The 22,370-nt window shown below is 35.6% G+C and overlaps 1 protein-coding gene and 1 long non-coding RNA gene across 2 annotated transcripts in view; one reads left to right on the top strand and one right to left on the bottom strand.

Annotated features, from left to right (window-relative positions):
- Window positions 1-22,370, top strand: part of kctd16b (potassium channel tetramerization domain containing 16b) — a 93,564-nt gene that overhangs the window by 33,838 nt on the left and 37,356 nt on the right. The gene's annotated exons all lie outside the window — the stretch shown is intronic.
- Window positions 10,299-22,370, bottom strand: part of LOC103144856 (uncharacterized) — a 13,230-nt gene continuing 1,158 nt past the window's right edge. Inside the window, exons 2-3 of the long non-coding RNA XR_001663329.1 lie at window positions 21,760-21,946; window positions 10,299-10,716 (exon numbers count right to left, since the gene is read on the bottom strand). This is a non-coding gene — a long non-coding RNA (uncharacterized LOC103144856). The remainder of the gene's footprint in view (window positions 10,717-21,759; window positions 21,947-22,370) is intronic.

The following is a 22,370-nucleotide window of genomic DNA, read 5'->3' as shown; positions in this document are numbered from 1 at the left end:
GTAAATGAATAGAGGACTAGACGATGACACATAAAGTACAGAGCTGACCCAAACATGAAGACAGTACATCCATTCCCCAAAGGGACAAAATAAACACATGCACAGAGTGAAGGATAATTAAAGACATGTATCATCCTAAGTAAATAAAGAAGACTGTTCAGCACTGATAAATTGGAAAGCGGATGTGGAGCCACTCCTTTGAAAGGAATGCACTCAGAGTGAGTGGCTTTACCATGACACATTCTGTATATTTATTTCTGTTTTTAGTCCCAAATAAGCACAGCAGTGCAAAAACTACATAGAGCTTCAGTAACTCATTGAATGACTAATAATGTTATGATTCATTTTGCTGAAGTAGAACAAAAGTCTGTTTTAACAGTTCTAAGAACATTAATTATACGCCCATGTTTTGTTGACGTTCAGTTTACTTGGCTCATAGTAATCAGTCATTGTTTTTTGAAGTTATGATTATAATTATCTACAAAAGCTCATGTCATCGTCTGTTTTAGTGGAGTATACATTGATGTGTATGTAAAATATCTGCAAGTTTCATAAAATTTCTTTTTTTTTTTATTTGGTGGCATCACCATTTACCAGATTAAAGAGTCAAAACTGGCATGACAAAGACAAACTATACTAAAATGGTTGCAAACATAAGGATTCCACTCACAGATGTGCCTTTTCTATAACATAGAAATATGTTGGTTCAATTCCTCCATCCCTCGATATCTCTACCCATCCATTCATCCATTATTTTGATTATCTGAATCAATGGTCTTTAAATCTGGTCATTGGGGCCCACTGAACATCTTAGTAATTTGCTGCTGCCACATAACTCACTAAAATGATTAGGTGATTAATACGTTTTTGCAGCACTTCATGGAATGCTGCAGAGGTGCTGCAATCTTTTTAACCTGGTGTACTTGGAGCAGGGACACAACCAAAACATCTAGGACATTTAGCCCTGAGGACTAGCATTGGGGAACACTGATCCAAATCGTATGAGTGTGATTTTCCGATAAACTAAAGTGAGCTTTTTATCTTCTAACAGAAACTTAAGGGTTTGTTTCTTACTGTGACTTAAATATTAATACATTTCACCTTTTATCTCACTGTTCTGATCGTATCCTCACATGGTGTGGATGTTGTTGCTTGAAAGCTCATTGAATACATGAAGGGATAGATTTTCCTTGATGTTTTGGTGTTAGCCCTCATTATCCATTACTAGATAAGAAGGTAGGTCTCAGCCATATTATCACTCTAACCGGAGCTATATTTGTAAAACTTCAATGAATTGATTTTGAAAATCCATTCTCTATTTTCCCTTGTTCAGTTTCTGTGATTCTAAAATTGTCTCGCTGTGACTCTGCTAGAAAGTGGGTTACGATCCGATGACGTAACATCCATGACTACATTGTTTTCCTGAGTGAACACAGATCCTAAAATTTCCTTTGAAATTACTCTGGAATTGGGACACAGCTCCTTCATCTCTGCTTATGCGTTTCTCTGCGGTGCTGAAATATTTAAGCACCTCGTCTCAGAGCCACTGAAACATTTAAATGCTGCCTCTTTTTCACACATGGAGATTTCAAACTGGGGAGTTATTTTCTATGTTTTGGAGATTCAAAATATGCATGTGATTTGAACATACACAGATGTACTATATGTTATTGTGAAAACTTTTGTTTTCACGATAACATATAAAAACTTTTTGAAATGAGCTGTATGATTTCATCACAGATTTTGTTGTGTTTATTTTATAGAATAAAACTGTGCTTTCTGCCCACCCACACACAATTAGACTGGATTTCATTATATCTTCAAACATTTCCTCCTCTTTTTGAGGCCTTGGGAGGAAACATAAGTCTTTCTTCCTCAAAGTCTTATCCACATCAAAGTAGTCTGGTTACACAGAGATAGAACCAGACTAAGAGAAAGGGACTGCAGTGATGGAAAGAAAGTGAGGGCTCGCAAGTTAGCAGGCACATCAATTTCTGCTTTGACTTTCTCTCATATTGTGAGGCACGACACACCGCCTCGTCATTCCACACCATTCACTCCTCCGTGCACATGTCCATGCAGAATAGTACAACTGCATAGAAGAAAGCCAGTTAAACAGCAGGACTATGTACAGATTGCAGAGTCTCTGAGTGGAGATGACTTCAATGGCTTAAAGGAAATTGGGCTAACAAGTTGATCCTGCAGACAAGACTCAGTGGAGCTATATGATCACTTGTCTTTTGATATGTTTATTTTCACCGTTTTCTTTCTCTCTCTTTTTGCTCTCTATCCTCCTATATCTGATCCAACCCAGTTTTCTTATCTTTTGTCTACCTTCCTATGTGTTTCATCCATCCATCTACTTCTGTCCGCCCCTCTGCATCCCCTTTCTCATTAAACTTTTCCATGCTCCATCACCTATGATACTTGAGTTCTTCCCACTGCACCAATTTGCCCGGACAGAAAATTGTGTTGAAAAGTTTTCCCTTTGCCAAGCAACCTGTTCTGGACGTTCAGGCTGATAGGACATGATGAGAAGGGTTTTAAGCCCAGAAACTGTGCAGTCATTTGAAATCGTAGAGGAGGTAGAAGAAGGTCCAGCAAAACAATTACAAATAGGAAGCTGATAGTGTTGTGTTGGAAGGCAAAAACACTTTGATTATTTTAACTAAGAATAAAGTACAGTAACAGAGTGGGAAAATGTTTTATCTGTTGATTTTTTAAAAGAAAACTCAGAGTCCTGACCTAATTTATTTGATTATTCTTCAAAACTTTAAGAATAGCGTCTGACTGTAGGGTAACTCCAGTCTGACATGCTCTAATTGTCTTGTAGTTTACATGAATGTACATTATAATGAGTGGACTTTCCCCTAAATACATGCATAATATTGTAAAACGTATTTTGTGATGCTATATTAGGATTTCTTCCTTTTGGTCTCAGTCACAGAATTTGAAGAACAGACAACCTCAGGTGTGCACACATTTAGCACCTGTAAACAGTTTAATGAATTTTCTTGAAACTGGGATTTGCATTTTGAAGGTAAGAACACTCAACAGGTGGGTAATTAAGTTTAGTTGCAAGCCAAATGCTTTTTTTTGTTTGTTTTGCAAAACAAAAATGCTCCACAGCTCTCAGTGTTTGTTAATGACGTGAATCAGCGGGAGGAATTGTGAGGCTCACATTCAGACAAAAACAGCAGAGCTAATTAGAATACAGTAAAATGGACAATGACTCAGAACACATAACAAAAGGAGCTCAAGATTTTGCTCAGGCAACAGGAATGAGATTAGTCTGTAACAAGTTAATCAGCTTATTTCGAACCGATCAAGGAGCCTTTGAAAAAGAAAGAAGATGGACCAGCAAAGAGAGATAAAAGACAGCTTCAAAGGCTGACACTCATCATTTGATGTTTGTCATGTCTTTCAGGTATCAGTCATTTTTAATAAAAATCTGGAAAATGTAAGTAAAAGAGAAGTTTTTTTATGTCTAACAAATTTACCCTAAAATAAATGTCATCAAATATGCAAAACAAAATTTGACACTTTTTGCAAAGGTTTTAATTTGTTAAACCTTCAAGGAGTTTCCAGTGAGCCAGACTTTCTTGTAAATATTTTGCATAGTTTTCATCTCTAGTACTCTGGACTTTTTAATTGTCTTTTCTTCAGGCTTTTTCTGGCTGCCTTTTCACTTTTGGTTGCGTCCCTGAACCTGACCACGGCAACACATGGGATATTGTGTTCTTCAGAAAATAAGATGAAGAAAATTAAAGTGAAAAGGAAGACGTGTCAACGTGAAATTAATTCTATCTGAAAATGAGTCTTTAAAAAGTGATGAAAAGATCTAAGAAAGACCTACAGAACCTAGAGTTGTATCATAATCTTTTTAAACTCTGCACCAAGTGCTAAAAGATTGTGGCTAACTATCTTGTTAATGCTAAAAGGTGTTTTATTTTTATTTTTAAATAGCACAGTTATTCTTGGCAGACTTACTGAATTCACTTATTAAAGAGAATAAAAAATGTATCTTTGTGAAAAAGCTAGATGCAACAGAGTCAAAGCATCCATTGTTAATCCATTGTTAAACTGTTGCTTTATGATGCCTTACATAAGTATTTATCATCCTTGAATTTTCCACCTTTTGTAACAGTGCGACCACAAACTTCAACATATTTTATTCTCTTATGATAAACTCAGAACATACTGCTTAACTGTGAGCTGAACAGAAAAAAAACATTGTTTCTTTTAAAAGAAAATTTAAATTAAACAATTTGCAAAGTGAAACTCTACAGATCTACCTTTTGCAGCAATTCAGCTCTTTCCCTGAACGTTTTTTTCAGAAGGAATGCAATATTTATAACATGAATTAAAACTGTAATAAATTTGGTCCCATGATATTATAGTTTTTCACTGTATATTCATGAATGTTATAACCAACACACAGCATCTTGTATTTTTCCCAAACTCAGCTGTATATTCTAATTCACTAGTCTCCATAACAACTCAGTAATCTCATAACACAGAGCACAAAACATTAAGGGGACGCACAGAAAAAAAAAGATTAAAAATACTTTTCTGTTCTTTGTCAGTGGCTTGTATAACTGACAAAGGCCCAACTGCCCTGGATGCTGAGTGTCTTGTTGTTGCCCAGCCTGCTTTAGGGCCATAGTATAATTCCTTCACATTCAATAGCAATCTGATTAGAGCACTAAATTGCCTTTCCGCTGAACCTCTTAGTGCTTTAGCAGTTTCTCTCTCCCAGCACCATATTTTTGTTCCTTTCACCATCTTTCTTTTTCCCCTGTCTGCCTCATTCGTTTTCTATCTTTATAATTACTGGATGCCATTCTATCTTCTTCACTTCCTCCGCTTATCCATCTTACTCCTAACTACAGCCGTAATTTCCTTAAAACTGCTCTACGTCTCTCTTTATTTTGTGCTTTCAATTTAGTGTCACTTCATCTGATTCTCACTCTCTTTCTTTCACATTTTCCCCATCCATTTCCTTTACTTTTTGTCATCGCCACTTGTGTCTAGTTATTTTCTTTATCCACAACAGCCAGAGTGAAAGCTGTTCTCCTGTTCTTTTCCACGCTCACCCCATTAGCCCATTAGAAGCTGCAGCTAGATGTACATTATTCTGCTCCCAGGGGACATCCTATCACTTTCACACAGTCGGAGAGCCACAGAAGAAGGCGCGTACTGAAGGCGAGTGCTCCAGCACGCTTTGTTAGGTGTGTCTCAGGCTTGAACGATTAGCAATTACCCTGTCTGGCTAAACTTTAGGAGGACTTGATGGAGTCAGCACTCTCTTCCAATCAGACAGGAGAATGAAGATGTTTTTCTCTCAGAATAAATAAATATTTGATGTCATTGTGCTATACAATTTAAATGGTATGCACACGATTAGATTTTGCAGTTTGCCGTTTATGAACATTTTGAGTTTCTGAATAAGGATTAAAAGTAGGGAAGAGCAATCTGCTCGTAACAAGAAGTACAATGAAAATCATATTTAGACACTAGCCTATTAAACTTTTTTAATAATTAGGTCCAGCCAGGGGTACAAGAATATGCATTGTATATAGTAATATCTTGGAAAAATTCAAATATGAAACATGACGCACTATCATTATTCATTAAGGTAAAGTTGTCTGACTGTGGCCTATGGAAGACGATGCATTTTTACAAAAAGATCAGTGTAAGATGTGATTTTGAGGTGTTTGGCAGATTGGGGATCAGATGGAATTATGATCATATGGACTTGAGACTGAATCTCCCTCTTTTTTGACCCCCCAACTTTAATCATCATGAGCCCACTCCCATCTGTGACCAGCTAAGCATTGCTAAGAATAATCCCTCCACAAGAGAAGCATAACTCCTGATGAGTCCCATCCATCTTTCCATCTACCTCTATGGCTCTGCTGTTACCCTGTCTCCTCCTCAGCTCTCTGGTCTGTTACCTGAGCAGCAAAATGATGGATTTGTTTTCATCAGACCTTGTGACCTCCCCTCTAGCCGTGAACTGCGTTGGCCAGACTGAAAATGACATTTAGCCCACAGCTCCCCACCCTGTCTCTGTGAGGTCCATGCCGGACCTTTAAACTCTGAGTCCAACTGGCATATTTACTCTGCTGATACAACATATAGAGAGACACAGACAGAGGAGAGAGCAGAAATGAACAGAACATGAACTGGCATTGGTTTGTAACTGAGTGGAATAAAACACTGTGTGAACCTATTACTGATACTAGATTGCAATATGACGGAGAAATTGTCTTCTATGCATGAAGAAGAATAAACCCAACCTCCATAAAAATATTTCTAGATAACTTTATTCATTGATGTTATAGTAAGATGTGTGCATGTAATCTGAATCTCATTTCTTATGGTTATCCATACTCCCAACTCTCCACCCTATGATAGTGGTTAAAATATTCGTCTTTGAAGTGAAGCGCTCCTTTAGGAAGCAGATGCACCTCCCACTGACTCATTCTACATAAATATAGATGACTTAATATGCTTGTATGCTTCATGTAAATAGTCATCAGTCATGCAGCAGACATCAGTATACATTACTGTTATGTGTTTCAAACAGGAATATGACATACTACCAAAATAAAGTCATTTATATACCTAAACTACGCTTTTTTATATTTATGTTCTGGTAACAATATATCTACAACAAATGATTATATTTAAGTTATACATTAAAAAGCTTATTTGTTATATTAAAATGTTTTTTTAGAAATGATTTCCATTTATGAGTGTATTTGGAAGCTCAGCCTCTATTCTCTTTTTAACTGAAAAGTAGAAGCTTTTATGGGCTAGCCGCCATTGTCCAACAGTCCACCCACTAAACTACTGAAGCAGCTGGAAAAGTCATGTTGCTTAGAAATGAAAGCTTACGTGGAGAGAATACACAGCAAGGAGCAAAACGGGATTCAGAACAGTATTGATGGCATTTCAATTAGGCATTTGCAGCTGTGTCATATTTCAACAAATCCTACACCGCATACTTACAAATCAATAACTCACCCAGAAGAAAACATTTCAATTTACAATTTGATTTAGATTTTATCATTTACAAGCAATGTGTCTAAATCTGTGAACAATTTAATAAAACAGCTGTTACCTTCCTATGTGAATTTACAGGATTTTATTATTTTTGTAACTTTACAGTATATCTTTAATGTTATTATTAGTTGGAAAAAAAACACTGAATAAAAATACTGTGATATAAACTTGATTGATAAATTCTTAATATCTCAACAATTTAATTAAGAGGTTCAAAACATCTTTCAATGAAAATGTCCACAAATCAACATAAAAAATGCACAAGCCACTTCATAGTTCATTTTGATGTAGGGATCCAGTGACATTACTTTGAGCTTTTACAAAGAGGTATATTAAAAAAATCCAAGTGCTTCACCCCTCCCTCTCACAGATAAAGCTCATCTTAGCTACTTGCATTCAAAATGTGATTCTTTCATCATTTCCTATAGCTTTCTGACCAGAGGCAAGAGCTGGAGTTTGAATTAACTGGCAAAATTTTACCTTCATCCTGGCTAATCTGCATGATCACCACAGCAGCATCTGCAGCACTGCAGGAGTTCCAGTATCACAAAAACTTGTTTGCTAGTAATTATGATTCACACTGCAAATAATACAAAATAAAGCACAAATCAAGAATTTTAAGAGATGTTCCATTCACTTGTCAAAAATCATGAACTTTTTAAAAAATATTTTTATGTATTAAGTGGGTTATTAAAGAGGGATTGATGCTTTTGCAAAGCACTATTTAACCCAGTGCCAAACCACAAGTCAACAAAAAGCAAGTGTACCATCACATTAAGCATGCGGTTTGTTTTCCAGTTGCGGCATGATCACATATTTGGTGTGTTTGGATGTAAAACTTGCAGTAAAACTACAATGTTCGCGAACAAACAGGCAATCTGCATTCTAAAAGCATAGAGGCACATCTCTGGCTCTTGTGTAAAAGCTCTAAGGGCTTGTAGTCGCATAATGTACTGTGATACTGTCTACGATGTTAGATGCATATCTTTTAGCAGCTTCACAATGACACAAAAATGTCATTTTTTCTATCAAGTCCTTGGACCTTTGAACTTATTCTCCAATCACTTGTTCTGTGTTTTGTATTCCCTGTGGTTTTCCAAGTAACTTTATGACAAGTTTTCAACCCCTACAAGCTATATTGGTGCAGACAGTCAGTGCAAACATAACCCAAACAAATGTTAAAGAGCGATGGTAGGCTTCTTCAATTCCACTCCCTCTAGGTCTCACGCAGCAAAATACCAGCACTGGAAATGTCAGACACACTCGCAGCTCTCCCCTTTTATGTTTATCACGTTCTCTGAAGAGGCAAATATTCAATTCTCCTTTTTTATGCATCTCCCACTGGCTGTGAATTTGATGTTTGCCCAGCTTGTTTATGCCTTTGATAGGAAAGATTGTCACTCATGTGTGATCTCAACATGTACAAAATGGAGACATACGTGACTGAGCTTTTTCTTATCGTTTTATTCTAGGTGGACTTTTAAAGACTGGAAGAAAATAAGTTAGGGGATTTTGTGCTGATGGCATTTTTTGCAGCTTGGGTCAATAGTGTAACAACTACAGGTTCACAGTTTATCAAACTATACATGCCACCACAGTGTCAGTTTGTGCCATATTACAGTTACACTAACTGCTTTTATGCAATATTTTAAATTGCTTGTCAATAATATATTTTGCCACTTGGAATGCACTTCCTGATGATGGCAAAGGGATATGAAGATTATCATCGCCTTAATTCTTGGCTGATAAGGCAAAAATGCATCACCAAATGTGTCAGGTAAGGCTTTGGGTTTCAGTGTTAGTGTTTGTCAGAAGTTAGCTTTTCTAACTTTTTCAGTTGTTTGAACCTTTGCTTAAATCTGAATCATTTTGACTTTGTTTGCATTGTTTTGTTTTGTGTTATATGAAAAATCTCCCCTAACAACAGTTCTTTGATTGTGAATTCGTAGGCATAGTTGCATAGTGAAAAATACAGTGAAAACACTCCAGAATGTGGGGAGCATTTTACTCCTTAAAGGTCAAAAAGTCAGCTGTTGATGAAGTGGACTGGCAGCAGGAAGAGGATGTCAATAGAGCTTCAGAAAAACGTTGTCACTCAAGAGTGTCACTTCATATGGAAATGCAACCTTAGGCTGTGTTACACGACAAGGACCAATATCTGAGCCAAGTTTTCATAATCTCATCCTAACCAGACAAGAAAACAGTTGGATTTGTTTGATGGATGAATGAGTATGTATTTTTGTAAGACTTTAAGAAAAGCAGGAATACAATTCTACCTAGAAAAGACAACGATAAAGCTCTTTAATATTTATGAAGGCTGTAAAAGTACAGCATTCGTAGTAAGGGGGTGCATCAGTATTCATGAAATGGGTAACTTCAATGTGCTTGAAGGTGCCATCTATGAAGAAGTGCATATTGCTTCCAGAATTTTTTTTTTTTTTTTTACTTCCCATAGGGCAAAGTCTTTTTCTGTGAGATGTGAGGGAATGACCATAGCAGGACACATTGTGGAGAACTTGCCTATATATATATAAGTATATATATAAGAATCACAACTGACTGCATGAAGTCACAGACTTTGCATCAATCCCTCCTCCTGAACAAGCATGTTGCCAGAGCGACCATTCAGTTGCATTGAGTCATTAAATTTGTAACAGTCTTGTAAACTCAGATTTTCTCTCCAGTAGGCATGGAAAACCTCATATCCAAGATATACTATTAACACTCACACCTATACAGGAAAACAGTTTTTCACTGCAGTGACCACTAATGTGTGAAAGTGGTACATAGAACTACAGTCATGAAGACAATAAACTAGCTGAATATGTTCAGATACCAAACCAAGACGGAAAAATTGGTAGATCTCTCTTTTCAATCCCTAAACTGCAATTTATCTATATTTTCCATTAATATGACACATAGAAAAAAATCAATTTGTTCCTTAGACCATAAAAATTGAAAAAAAAAATATAAATAATCTGATCACTTTCTAATTATTTTATGTCACATTTTTCCTATTACACATGAAAATTTTAGAAAAAAGTAAGCCAATTACAAAGAAGTGCAACTCCAATTACATAAACCCTGGTATCTAGCTTGGCAGTGTCAACTAGCTCAATAGGACCCTTGCTGTGCTTAGACATGGCCTAATTTGTTTTCCCACTAATTGCATCTAAAGAAAGCTTAAAATTAAGGGGGTCAAGTGCCTCCTAAAATTAATCTTACGGTTCAGTCTTCCACACTGGTAATTTATTTGTAGGGAACTATGTTCATTCAAGACTAAGAGGAAAATAAAAATAAAAAAGTCACTACCAATTAAAGAAATAACTGAGGTAAACATGAAGAATGAAGAAAACAACAGTAAAGCCATGGAATGGAAAAATTGAGAATAAAGAGAAAACAGAGGGAATCACAATGAGGCTATTCAATGAGGCTGACTGCCTCATTGAATAGCCAGAAGAACACCTGCAGGTGAGACATCTAAAGACTCGCTATTATCGCTGCAACTTGCTTCCCTAAGCCCTGCTGATATCTTCTTGCGGCTAGCATATTGAGGTCAAGGCGAGTGTTGTGCTGGCAGTGGAGGCTGCATTTCTGGCCACACTCCAGATCCTCCGAGTTACAGATGAGCTCAGGGCCCAACGCCTGGCATGGAGAGAGGAGAGGTAAGGAAGAAAGACAAACTCACAGTGGTAGTCTTAAACAGTGGCCTTGCTCTATCTCACACACACATACACCTAAATGCAAACAAACAAAGAGAGAGATGCTGAGTTTCTTTGGGTAAAGCACTTTAAACAGCAGAGCTGCCTCAAGAGAAAGCATTTCTATAATGAGGAGTTAGAATAAATATTTCTCAGTGTTCTAAGCATTTAAATAATGTAATCTTTACTTTTTGATAAATAGTCCATGTTTGAATTATTTTGCAGGACAATTTATTAAGAAGAAATATAATCATAAAATAGCAATGCTGTGTACAATGCCATAAAATCTTAAGTCGTATTTTTGTCCTGAATCCTAACGAGCAAATTTCATCCTCAACCAACTCTCAGCAAATTGGATCTGAACTATCCTGCTGAAACTAGAAGCTAAATAGAAAAGATTTGATGACTTGCTAAGTTCACCAACCAAACACTCAAACATCATCATAGGTAAACTTAAGACCTGAGGTGTCTGTACCCAGACACAGACACTTCAGGTGTCTGAGCATAAAGAGGACTGAATGAGAGCTTAATGACTATCTAGACACTGTGTCTAGATACAGTTAAGGTCAGTACTCCACGGAATACCGCTTGGAGTTTCCAGGAAGAGAACCCATGAAACACTGGAACACTGTACACTGCATTCAATGTCCAGGCAGTGTCTCCCAACTAAGCAGAGCGGTGTGATTACAGAGACACTGGTCAGGCCTGGCACAAAGCTATAAAAGGCCTGAAGCAAATCCATGGCAGTTGCACTGCATTTTTTTAAATAAATGTGGAGCTTTGATCTGAGAATGATGTCACATTCAAGTTATTCTACTTCTAAACTGAAAAAAACTAGCTATAGATATACTAGATACAGTTTATGGACAACTTGCTTGTTACTAAATATTTAATTTGTAGTTTGACCCCAAAAGCTAATGAACACAACATAATCATAAAACAACATGAGATTATTTCTTTTAACAGCAGTATTTTTGGCATATTCTGATTTATTAAGTGACTCTTAAGATCCCTTTAGCAACTCGGTGTAAAAAAACAAAACAAAACAAAAAAAACTAATTAGAGACAATTCCAGCAGCTTTTTCTGGTGTTACTGGAGATACTTGGAAGCAGGTATTGTTCTTACTCATGTTCTGTGAATAGCAGCTGTTGCCATGGGCCCTTTGCCCATCCTGGCTGGAACCAGATCAATTCCCCCTCATCCCTTCTCCAAATAAATGGCGCAAGCACAAAGCTGCCACTTACTGATCCTCCCATGGTCAGGGAGGATCAGTGGATCCCATGGTCCACTCGTGCATTTCTAAAAACATCTCAAGTTGTTCATGGAAACTTTTTCCAAATTTCTCTGAACAGATTATTCAAACTGTAACCTACGACTGGTCTGAAAGGGATTTCTAATAACTGTAGAGCACCACTCAAAATAATAATAAAAAAAAACTAAAAAGATGAATGCTATTTATGCAAGAGACAAAAATGCCTCACGTACACTAAATCAGAGTTCCTTAAAGACAGCTGCTCTTTCATGCACTTAAATATAAAAGAAGTATGACATTTTTAAAAAGTAAACACAAGGCAAATCCATGGACCTTTTAAGAATCCTATACTTTCCTCTCTACTTGCCATGTGTCATCAAAGATCTTTAATATTTCCCCTGTCACGTCAGTCGGCCCCTGAGCATAAAGAGGACTGAATGAGAGCTTAATGACTATCGCCCAGCACTACATCTCTCTATGTTGTCATAAAGTGCTTTCAGCATAAAATCTTGGCCTACAATGCATCTCCATTAACCACCACACTATTCCATTATAGCGAGGCTGCAGACCAGTCTCACTCATTCTACTTTGGAAATAAATTACAAGGACTGAGAAATGTGAAGTATACAACCATATAATAAAATTCTGTAGGGCACCAAGAGCATAGCAGTGTGTTCAGCGTTGAATTGAAACTTAAAGCAGTTGAAATTATTAATTTGAACTTAGATCTTTACCTTCACCCGCAACAAAGATTAAAATGCAATTCCCTCATTGGTCAATTTTGAATTAAAATCTTACTTAAAATATTTAAAATGTGTATGCCACTTTGTTGAATGAAACTACCATGTACAGTTAAACATCACGAGCAGCCAATTCAGATGATTTACTAAACAGCAGATGAACTGCAAGGTCAGCAAAAATGCCATACCTACTTATCCAAGAATCTGTTTGAAAAATAGCTTTCATCTTTTCTTTCCACTCTTGAGTCAGCAGTTCAAATATATCTACATGTAAATCCATCAAACGCATCTCAGAGATTGATAGACCTTATTTAAAGCAAAGAAAGCAACAATATAACTGTGAAGTTGAATGCAGCACTCAGAAGTCGAGACAAGACAAAAAAGAAAGCAATAATAATTCCTTATTGTCACTAAATGACAATGTCTTTTAGAATGCATGTGGTAAATCTGGTAATAATGCTCTCTGACTCACGTGTACACACTATGAATTAAAACAGGTGCAACAGTTTATACTAGCCAGTTGCTGTCAACATGACTTAATTTGATGATGCCCAGATAATTACTCTTAAATCATTTGAACTACTCTTTAATCATCTGTTTGTCAGCATTTAGGTTCCTAGTAGTGATAAATGAGTGAAAGATGAAACATAAACAACATGTGAGAATGGAAGAGGTAGAAAGCTTTGCAGATGGCTGCATATTTAGAGATGTGTTGAACTAGATCATAGTCGCAGCACACTCTTTCAATAGAAACAGGTAAATGTACTTTGAACAATAAATAGTTGAAGTGAAGAGATAAAAAGAAATAACAAAAAGAAAGATATTAGCTTGCTGAAAAGCTAATAAAAATGCAGAACGAGGGCATTTTGTAGCACAAACTTGGAATCTGAAGTTTTCTTGAAACTAATTAAAATGTTTCAAGCATGAGGTGAGCAGCATCATGCTCAGAGTGTGTTTCACTGCTTTTGGAAATGGTGGATTCAACACATATTTGATTTTTTTTTTAGCAAATACCACCCTAAAAAATCCCATTGAAATTCATCCTAAAACCCCAAAATGAATATATCAATGAGTGCATGTATTCTTCTAACTGAGCCTGCATGAACTACTGAAATTATTCTGCTGTCTTTGTGAATTGCTGTGCTTTTGAGCCATGCAACTGTTTATTCATCGCATTATAAGACAGAATGACTAGCAATAGGTAATCCATTTGAAGAGAATAAATTAGCGATATAACTACAGAAATGAATCTTACATAAACATTTCAGAGTGGACAACTGCATTACAAAGTAATGAAAATACAATCTATATACAGTCGGTCTATAAATTCAAATATTGAAAAGTTAACTTATTTTAGTAACTAGGCAAAGTATTGTGTAGATTAACTACAGTAGTTTATGTTTTCAAGACTTTATTTTCTTATTATGAATTTCCACACAAAAACATTGCATCTAAGATAACAAGATGAGAGAAGACCATTAAAAAACATTTTCATGCAGAAATATGGGCTAAAAATATATTTAATACCTGCTTACGGATTGACACTAAAAAGTACTTTAATCTGAACAACAAGCATCAGCAGAACCAGTATTCTAAATTATTCAAAATTACTGTAGAAAATATGACAGCAGTGCAATAAAACAACTGAACTTTTACCTTCCGGCTAATTGTCTTTTAAGTAAACAGTAAAGTCTATTTGCAATATCCAACTCTGAAGATTTTCACTTCAACTCTGTGGTTCAGTCTCTTGAAGCACCATATGTTCTGTTTGACGTCAATAACAGAACTTCTTCCTCACTCTGGTTTTAGGACTTGAATCCTGCTAAAATGAATCTTACAGCATTTGCATTCCTTATAAGTCCTCCTTAAAAGGCACTCTGTAGCTGGTGCAGTTTCAGTTCATAAAAATATAATCTAAACAAAATCATTCTTGGTCTGTTCTTTTTAAAGAATAAATATGGAATAGCTTACTGAGTTGTTGGATAGAAGAGCGCCTTTAAGATGTTTATTTTCAATTAATAATTCAAATACTTTTTGAAAATTTGCATTTAATTTAAGATTTTTTTTTCTTTTTGCATAACTTGTCAGAATTGCAGCAAATGTCTCACATAAAAACAAAATCTTTCTTTTGGAGCTATTAAAAAAGAAGTTATAAGATACAATTTCAAAAATATTCACTGTCCTGAGGAAAACCCCCCGCAAAGACAACTGTATGAGTCAGACGCAACCACTGAGTGGTAAACAACACTCTGAAATGTCAGTTTAGCTCATCTTAAAAATATAAATGAATATGAATACAGTCTTTAATGTACATTTTTATGTTTATCATATATATAGAAATATTAGAAAACAAAATGGTCATAACATCATTATATTAATGCTCAACTGTAATGGATCTGCTGAGGCTAAAGGATCCAAAATAAACAAACACCCCTTGGCATCTCCTTTAAGTCCAGGTCAATGTATTTAGTGCCAGTTTTTAATGCATCAGCATGTGTAGATATAGTTTATGGATGTATTATCATGTCATTATCTGATCACTTCAGTAGTTGCACGTAAAATGGAAGCTTAGCAGCTGCACTTGTGATGTGATTTATATTAAAATAGACCATTGATCCAGTCTGTTATAGCTCTCCAATTTGCTGAAGCCAACTAGACATATGGAATGAAATAATACTTTATGTACAGCAGCAAAATGCACGAGCAGAAACACTTCCCAGGTCATTTCATGCAAATTCAATCTGATATAAATGAAAATTTGAGTATCTACTTGTACTATCGGAAAAAGGCAGCTTAAATAGTCACCTATACTTGAACTTGCCAACAGCAAGGTTGCTGAACAGAGCCTATATGAGATCTTAATATGAATAATAGAGGTTTCGTGCAGGCTAATGTTCCGAATGGACATTTTTGATTAGAAAAAACTATAAAGGCTTTTGAGGTCCAGTTTTTTGGCACTGACCATATGCCTCACAGCCCAGGGGGCACACACAGAAGTCACACATCAGAGGCAGTTTTACAGTTGGAAGGACAAGATCCAACTGAGTATATTTGTTTGCATTTCCAGTCAATGATGACTGGGTGCCCCACAGTGTTTTGGAATTTATAAGCAAATGTGGGAAGAAAATGTTAGTGTAATAAATGAAAGTGGTATTTGGTTAGCTACTTCTAATTAAAAGCTGCATCCTGTTTTTCACCCCATTCTGGCCCTTTGAGGTGCAAAAGGAGGGGATCACCCAAGGCCTCTCTGGTGTCTGAGAATCCACTGCATAAACCATAGTAATAACTCAAAAAGCTGCTTGTTTGCTGAACTAAAGCAACTATTAAGAAGGAGCGCCTGTGATGTTGTCTTATTATCTCCACCTCAACTCCCTTTTTCCATTTTTTTTCTTTTCTATATTCCTCTGATAAGTCTGCTTGGCCTTTAGCACATCTGTCATTACAGGTTCTTTGTTATATCATCTCTGCTAAATGATGTATATCCACTTTGGACTCTGTCATCTCAGTTATGATCATCTCGTGACAGCTGGAGTTACTTTGACGCAGCTCACCTCCTCACTGACTGATAGATTTTATCTACCAGTCCCAAACATAAAAGATGCATCGTGCAAATGCTCCAGATGTTCATGTTTTGAAATAAGAACTCTAGAAAAGTCTGATTATTTTAAAGACTACAGTACACAATATATTAAAAATAGACTGTAAAAACAATCTAAGTTGAAATCTTGTGTGTTCACTGAATAAATTGATTAGATTTTTTTTTATTTAGATATGAATGTTAGAGAACATTTTCTCCAGTGAACTGTTGTTGCTCTGCTTTTACTTGAAATCTTTTTATTATAAGATGCTTGCATCAGTGAACTCCAATTCATACCAAAACATTTCTCCCTAACTCAACCGGAGTAAAAATGTAAATTTTTCTCATCTTCTCGTTCTCCCTTTTCAATTGTTCTATTTATTACAGCAGAGATATCACATCTTTACACATATATTAACCATCTACACTCATTACTGTTCATAAGAGTATTAATGTGCCACATTTCAGACTAATTTCATTTGCAGGTACTCTGCAGACAATAGATCTTTAATGTTGGTCTTCTCGTTTTATTCAGCATTTCAACACCGTAAAACTAAGTTAATATCTGATGTGTCAGAGTGTTGTAGGGAGGTGGATTTTCACATGGCTTGTACCACTATATTATGTATGTCATTTGGAGGCACAGAGGTGCTTGACTTGAAGTTATTTACAAAATTTCAACTGAGTAACTAATAATTTGATTAATAGGACAATGGGCAAGATAGAAATAATTTAGAAACAGAAAACGGTCATGAAAAGACAACTTTTTTTTTTTTAACAATTATCAGGTTTCACGATCTTTCACAGTCTTAATCTTCTGGTGTTTATCAAGTTCTTCAACCAATGAAACAAAAACAGAAACGGTTGTAAAAAACTAAAGAACGGCCCAAGAAAAAAAGCTATGTACCAAAAACATCATAACGCAATTTAAAATGTATTTTTGAAACTTTGTCATTAATGTCCAGACTAGAAAATAAGGTTCTAGAGAAAAGCATTGGTATTTAGACTGGCAGCAGCAAGCAGCAATCTTAAAAAAAAGGTACTATCGTGCTTCTCTATGGATTTTTTTTTTTTCATCCACATGCAAGACATACTGTCCTACACAGTTAAAATTAGTAGAACTAATGCTCTTAATCCTTAAGCTCAGATGGTTTAGGGTTATGCCTGAAACGTCTTCAGAATGCCTCCAGAGTGATCCATTTTTAACTCAGAGGAGAGATCAAGAGGAAAGAAGGGAAGATTCAGCATTTCAAGCAGAGATCAGTGAACAAAATCATTAGATGGACAGAGTAATGAATTAAAGAATTGTGAAAGAGCTTTAAAGTGTCTCTTTAAATATGCACAAAATTAGTTCATGTTTTTACGCTCAAATTAAATTCTGAGCAATGAGGGCATATTTAGGGCACTAATCATAGCTAAAATGGAAAGTCTGAACAACTGCAGAGCATGCAGAAAAAAAATCCAAGTTTCAGATTATTAAGCTTTAACTTTGTGTTTATAATTGCTGAACAGATGAGGCACTATTAATTAGAAGCACAGAAACTTATCTGAATCATAACATTTTGATTTGCTATTTTTTTCTCATTTTTCAGCTAATGACTGACCAAACACGGGGACAAATAAAAATAGTGGTTTAATAATAGTGGTACAAATCATTATGTGCCTGATCTGGGCCAAAAATTGGAAAAAAAAAATAATCACAATACAACAATACAATAAAACATGTATTAAAATAATCTTCCACATGAATGGGAGAATGTTGATTATTTTTACTGTGTCATGCTGGTTAGTGCTTGGATTATCATCAAAAGCTGATGTAAAACCTAACCCAGATAGCCTTCCATGTTTTTGGCCAGACTAAAACAAAGGTAATAATATGTGATGGAACAATAGGGAATATAAGCTACAAGAAAATAAGGATATTTGTTATTCCTGATGCTAACTGTTTAGTTAATAGATATTACAGAGTGGCGTACTGCTCATTCATCTCGCTCTTCCCTTTGATGTCAGATTTAGCTCTTGAACTTTGAAGTAATCTGCATTGCAAATAAATGCAACATTATGAAAAAAAAGAAGAAAGCATTTTATATTGTAATGAGTCCAAGATTGAACAGAATATTGCAGTGTGGTCTTAAATGGTTGTGCAAATTAAACAATAATAATAACTTTGTTCAAAATGCAATATATAAAAAAAATAACAATTCTAACAAAAAAGGGTTAAAATAAGGCTAAAAACAATGTTTTGAAATACAACATAATTATGAAACACTACAAATAAATACTGAGATGCCCATCTCCCATCTTTAATTTTGACTTAGCTTATTATCTGACCATTTTCTTGTCTTGTATAGATTTAATTCCAAAAGTATTCATACCCCTTATCATGTTAGATGTAAAATTATTCAATAAGAAGCTTATTTCATATCGGAAGTAAGCGTCCTTCAAAAGATAATTCAGCACTGAAAAGGAGTATTAATTTTTAAAACTGAAAAACTTATCTGTGTATCAACATTTTACTTAAAACAAATGTCTTGGTTCTCTTTACAAGTTTTTTCTTAAATTCAAGTCAGGACTCAATAGTTGGGACACTTCAAATTGTTAATATTAGCTCCAGTTGGGAAAAAAAAAAAAACATGTTAGAAATATGTTCGAAATATTTAAATACTACTTTAGATTTAAACATCTGACGAGGTTATTAAACAATTTCGGCTGAACTGTTCTGTATAGTGGTAGACTGAGGGTCAATGGAAAAGAAAGAAAGAATGAAACCTTGCCTACAGTTCTTTGGACAAAGTAACTGCCCTGGGAACTCAGTGCACATGTATGGGGCATCACCAGCTTGGAAAAATACAGTGGCGGGTTTAATATTTTTTACAGTTAATGATCACTTTAAAAAAATGGTTGTTCACCTCCAGTCCTTGAAGGTCACTTTGTCATGCTGATTAGGCAATTCATCCATTTGGTTCAGGTGTCCCTCCCCATTTAAAGAACAAAAAGCCTTAAACCTGACCTGAGTAGCTAAACTATTCAGAGGTCTATCCAGTCTGGTCTTCAGTGTCAAAAACTTTGCTCAGAATCAGCAGCAATAAAACAGTAGCTAACGCAGAGTCTACTACCAAGAATAAATAATTCAACATCTTTCTGAACACTGCTTCTGTAGAATGATTTACTCAAAAAAAGACTGTAATATGACTGCTGAGTTATAAACTTCTGGCCTTGGTGCTTGAAACTTCTTTATGGTAGAAAATGTTTTGTTACAAGCCAACTTTTGACTCTATTACAATTTTCTTAAAAGCACTAGATATCAGCGAGGAAACTGACAGCTTCTTTTTTAAATTATCTGCTCCTTATCATATTAGTATTTGCATTAAGTCTGAACTTATAGTATTAGGAGTTGTTGAGTTGTCTTTTAAAGGTCACCTTAGTGATTTATTACAGACTGAATATGTTGTTGTCAGTCCAAGTGTTTGACTTCAAAACCTAATCTCTTCCCTTGCCAGCAACTATATCACTCTCAGAAGACGCACAGAATTCATGCCAGCGCTTGACTGTCAAGTCACAACACGCACCAGAGCTTCAAAACTCTGAATGTTTCTGTGTTGCCTCCCAGTGCTTTAGGGAGACCAGTCAGAAAATTGAGTCTGTCTGATAAACTCAAGCTACAGTAATGAAAGTGTAGAGGCATCTGTCTGTCTCTGGGTCTTTGGGTTTCTATGGCTTTTTTCAAATTGACTTGCAACGCATCTCTCTTTAAAAACTCGGATTGCATCATTGCACTCCCCAAAGTCATTCGGTTGAATGAGAGCATTTAAAACGGGATCAGTAGACTTACTTCCATATGATTCAACAGACATCAGAGGATGAGTTTCTAAATAGTTTTGTGTAATATTCAAGATGAAATGTGACCCGTTAGCTGGACTTTGCAACTCCTAGTGTTATATAATGTTATAATGTTGTCTGATATTTTATTCTGAGACCATACAAAGTATGACTGTTAAAAAAAACAACAACTAACATTTCATTGCTCCATCCATCAAATAATGTGCTATACTGGTCTATAGCCCTGACCCGTGCGCCACACATCTTAGTGTAGTAGAACAGTAATGCATTACAGGTAATCACAGGTATGTCAACAGAGAGCAGAGACCTATGGATGTCAAATCAAATCTTCCTATTGACTGACCTGTGAAAAGCATACACTACAAAAAATCTGGGGAACAGATTGGGGCTTTTGCTGGAATCTGATGCAATGTTGTTTTCTTTACTTCACAAGTACAAGAGAAAGGTGGAGTGTGTTGAAGAGTCTTCTAAGGTTGTCTATTTTGCTTAGTCACAATAGCCTCCTGTCAACACGTGGATGCACGCACTCCCTCCTCCTCTCTTTATCTCTCGATTGATTGCTCTAATCAGTGGGATGCAGTCAAGCTCTGTGAGAGTGCCACGCTATTTTCCACTTTACTAACCCATGAAGGGTAGGAATACTCCCAATTTCAGCTCAACCAGGTCAGATGGAAAACAAGTCACAGGTAAAAAGAAAAAAAAAAGAGAGAGAAAATAGGAAGCATCTTCATGGAAAAAAAGACTTTTCTTTAAAGAAACAGTGAGATGCATAATTTGAGTTTATGTGGGAGGCAGACAAAATTGACAATTATTTCATCTCAGTAGATTCAATTGAGTGTTACATATTTTCAGAAAGGATGTAAATCTTCTTATTTTCTTGCATAAGAGGAGTTCTGCTAAAGAGCAAACAGGTTAATCTGCTGGCAGAGAGAAAAGCTGGCAGGTAAGAAGTCAGGGTGAACAAGCTGCTTTACAGCCGGCATAGACAAATGCTCCAAGTACACCAGAAACCTTCAAGATCAGTTCAAATTTAGGCTTACGCCTGATGAAGTTGGAACATAATCAAGACTCAAAATGTGACCTTACTGGTGTGCCAGCAAAGGAATAAAAAAAAAAAAACTAGGAAATGTGCATACAATGTGAAAATTGTGTCCAACAGTTCCTTGCAGAGGTCTACAATCACTAAGTATGAAAGTAATCGGGCAGACAATTTTACTAATATATTTTTTTTCTTGTCCAAAACATTTCACCCTAACTGTTTTTCTAGCTGTCACCAAACATATCTGATCATTCTGTTTAGCAAAAATGACAGAGCTTATTTAACATTGTTTTGTGTGCTGGCATGAACCCTGCTTCTAAGCAATATTCATACATTTTTAATGGAGTTCAGATAGCTTAATATTAAGCTTCCCAATTCTTCCCAAAAGCAGTTACAATGTGTTTTTGGGATGATTTATCACTGGGACACGCAACTGTAAATAAATATCAAATCTAAGTGTTGATGTAAAGACAAAAATTTGGAAGTACTCATTCTTAGTCATTCAGTTCATATTGTGCAATCGACACACAAATCTTACCGCATGATGGTCAAGTTCTCCTTTACTTTGTGCAGTTTCTCCATTTAAAAAGGCACGGATTCAATGTAGATTTTTTTTATCAACTGGATTCCACCCAGAGGACCAAGTATTTGTCTTTGTTTATCCTCCATCTATTTATCAGTGTCAGGACACTGCTCTTACAAATGGTCCAGAAGCAGGTAAAAGCCTTTAAGCAATTCCAAAAAAAGAGAGAAAAAAGTAACACTATTAACCCGTATTTTTTGGGTGTACATAAATTCATTTTAAACAGTATGCAAAGAAAATACTAAGCAAACTACAAAAATAAACCACTGTGCATCAACCCACAAAGTGCTAAGTGAAGTGAACAAATTAACTAACTTAAGTTCTTTAACTTTGGACATTTCAAATTAATATTTACATTTCAAATGTTTACTATTTGATATTAATTATGAATGTTTATGTATAAATATTGTCAAGTTATCTTACCTACTTAAATTACCCATATGCTTAATAAATTAGTAGTCAAATCAAAATCCAGTGTAACAGAGAAAGGCTTGTGTGTCTGTGTGAGTTTTGATCAGAATGATTGTACGGTTGTATGTGTTTATGAGATTTTTGATCAATGCGTT

This window comes from Poecilia formosa, unplaced genomic scaffold, assembly GCF_000485575.1.
Source record: "Poecilia formosa unplaced genomic scaffold, Poecilia_formosa-5.1.2 Scaffold133, whole genome shotgun sequence".
Taxonomy (NCBI): Eukaryota; Metazoa; Chordata; class Actinopteri; order Cyprinodontiformes; family Poeciliidae; genus Poecilia; species Poecilia formosa.
Note: the sequence above shows the minus strand (reverse complement) of the source record. Positions and strands in the feature narration are given on the sequence as shown.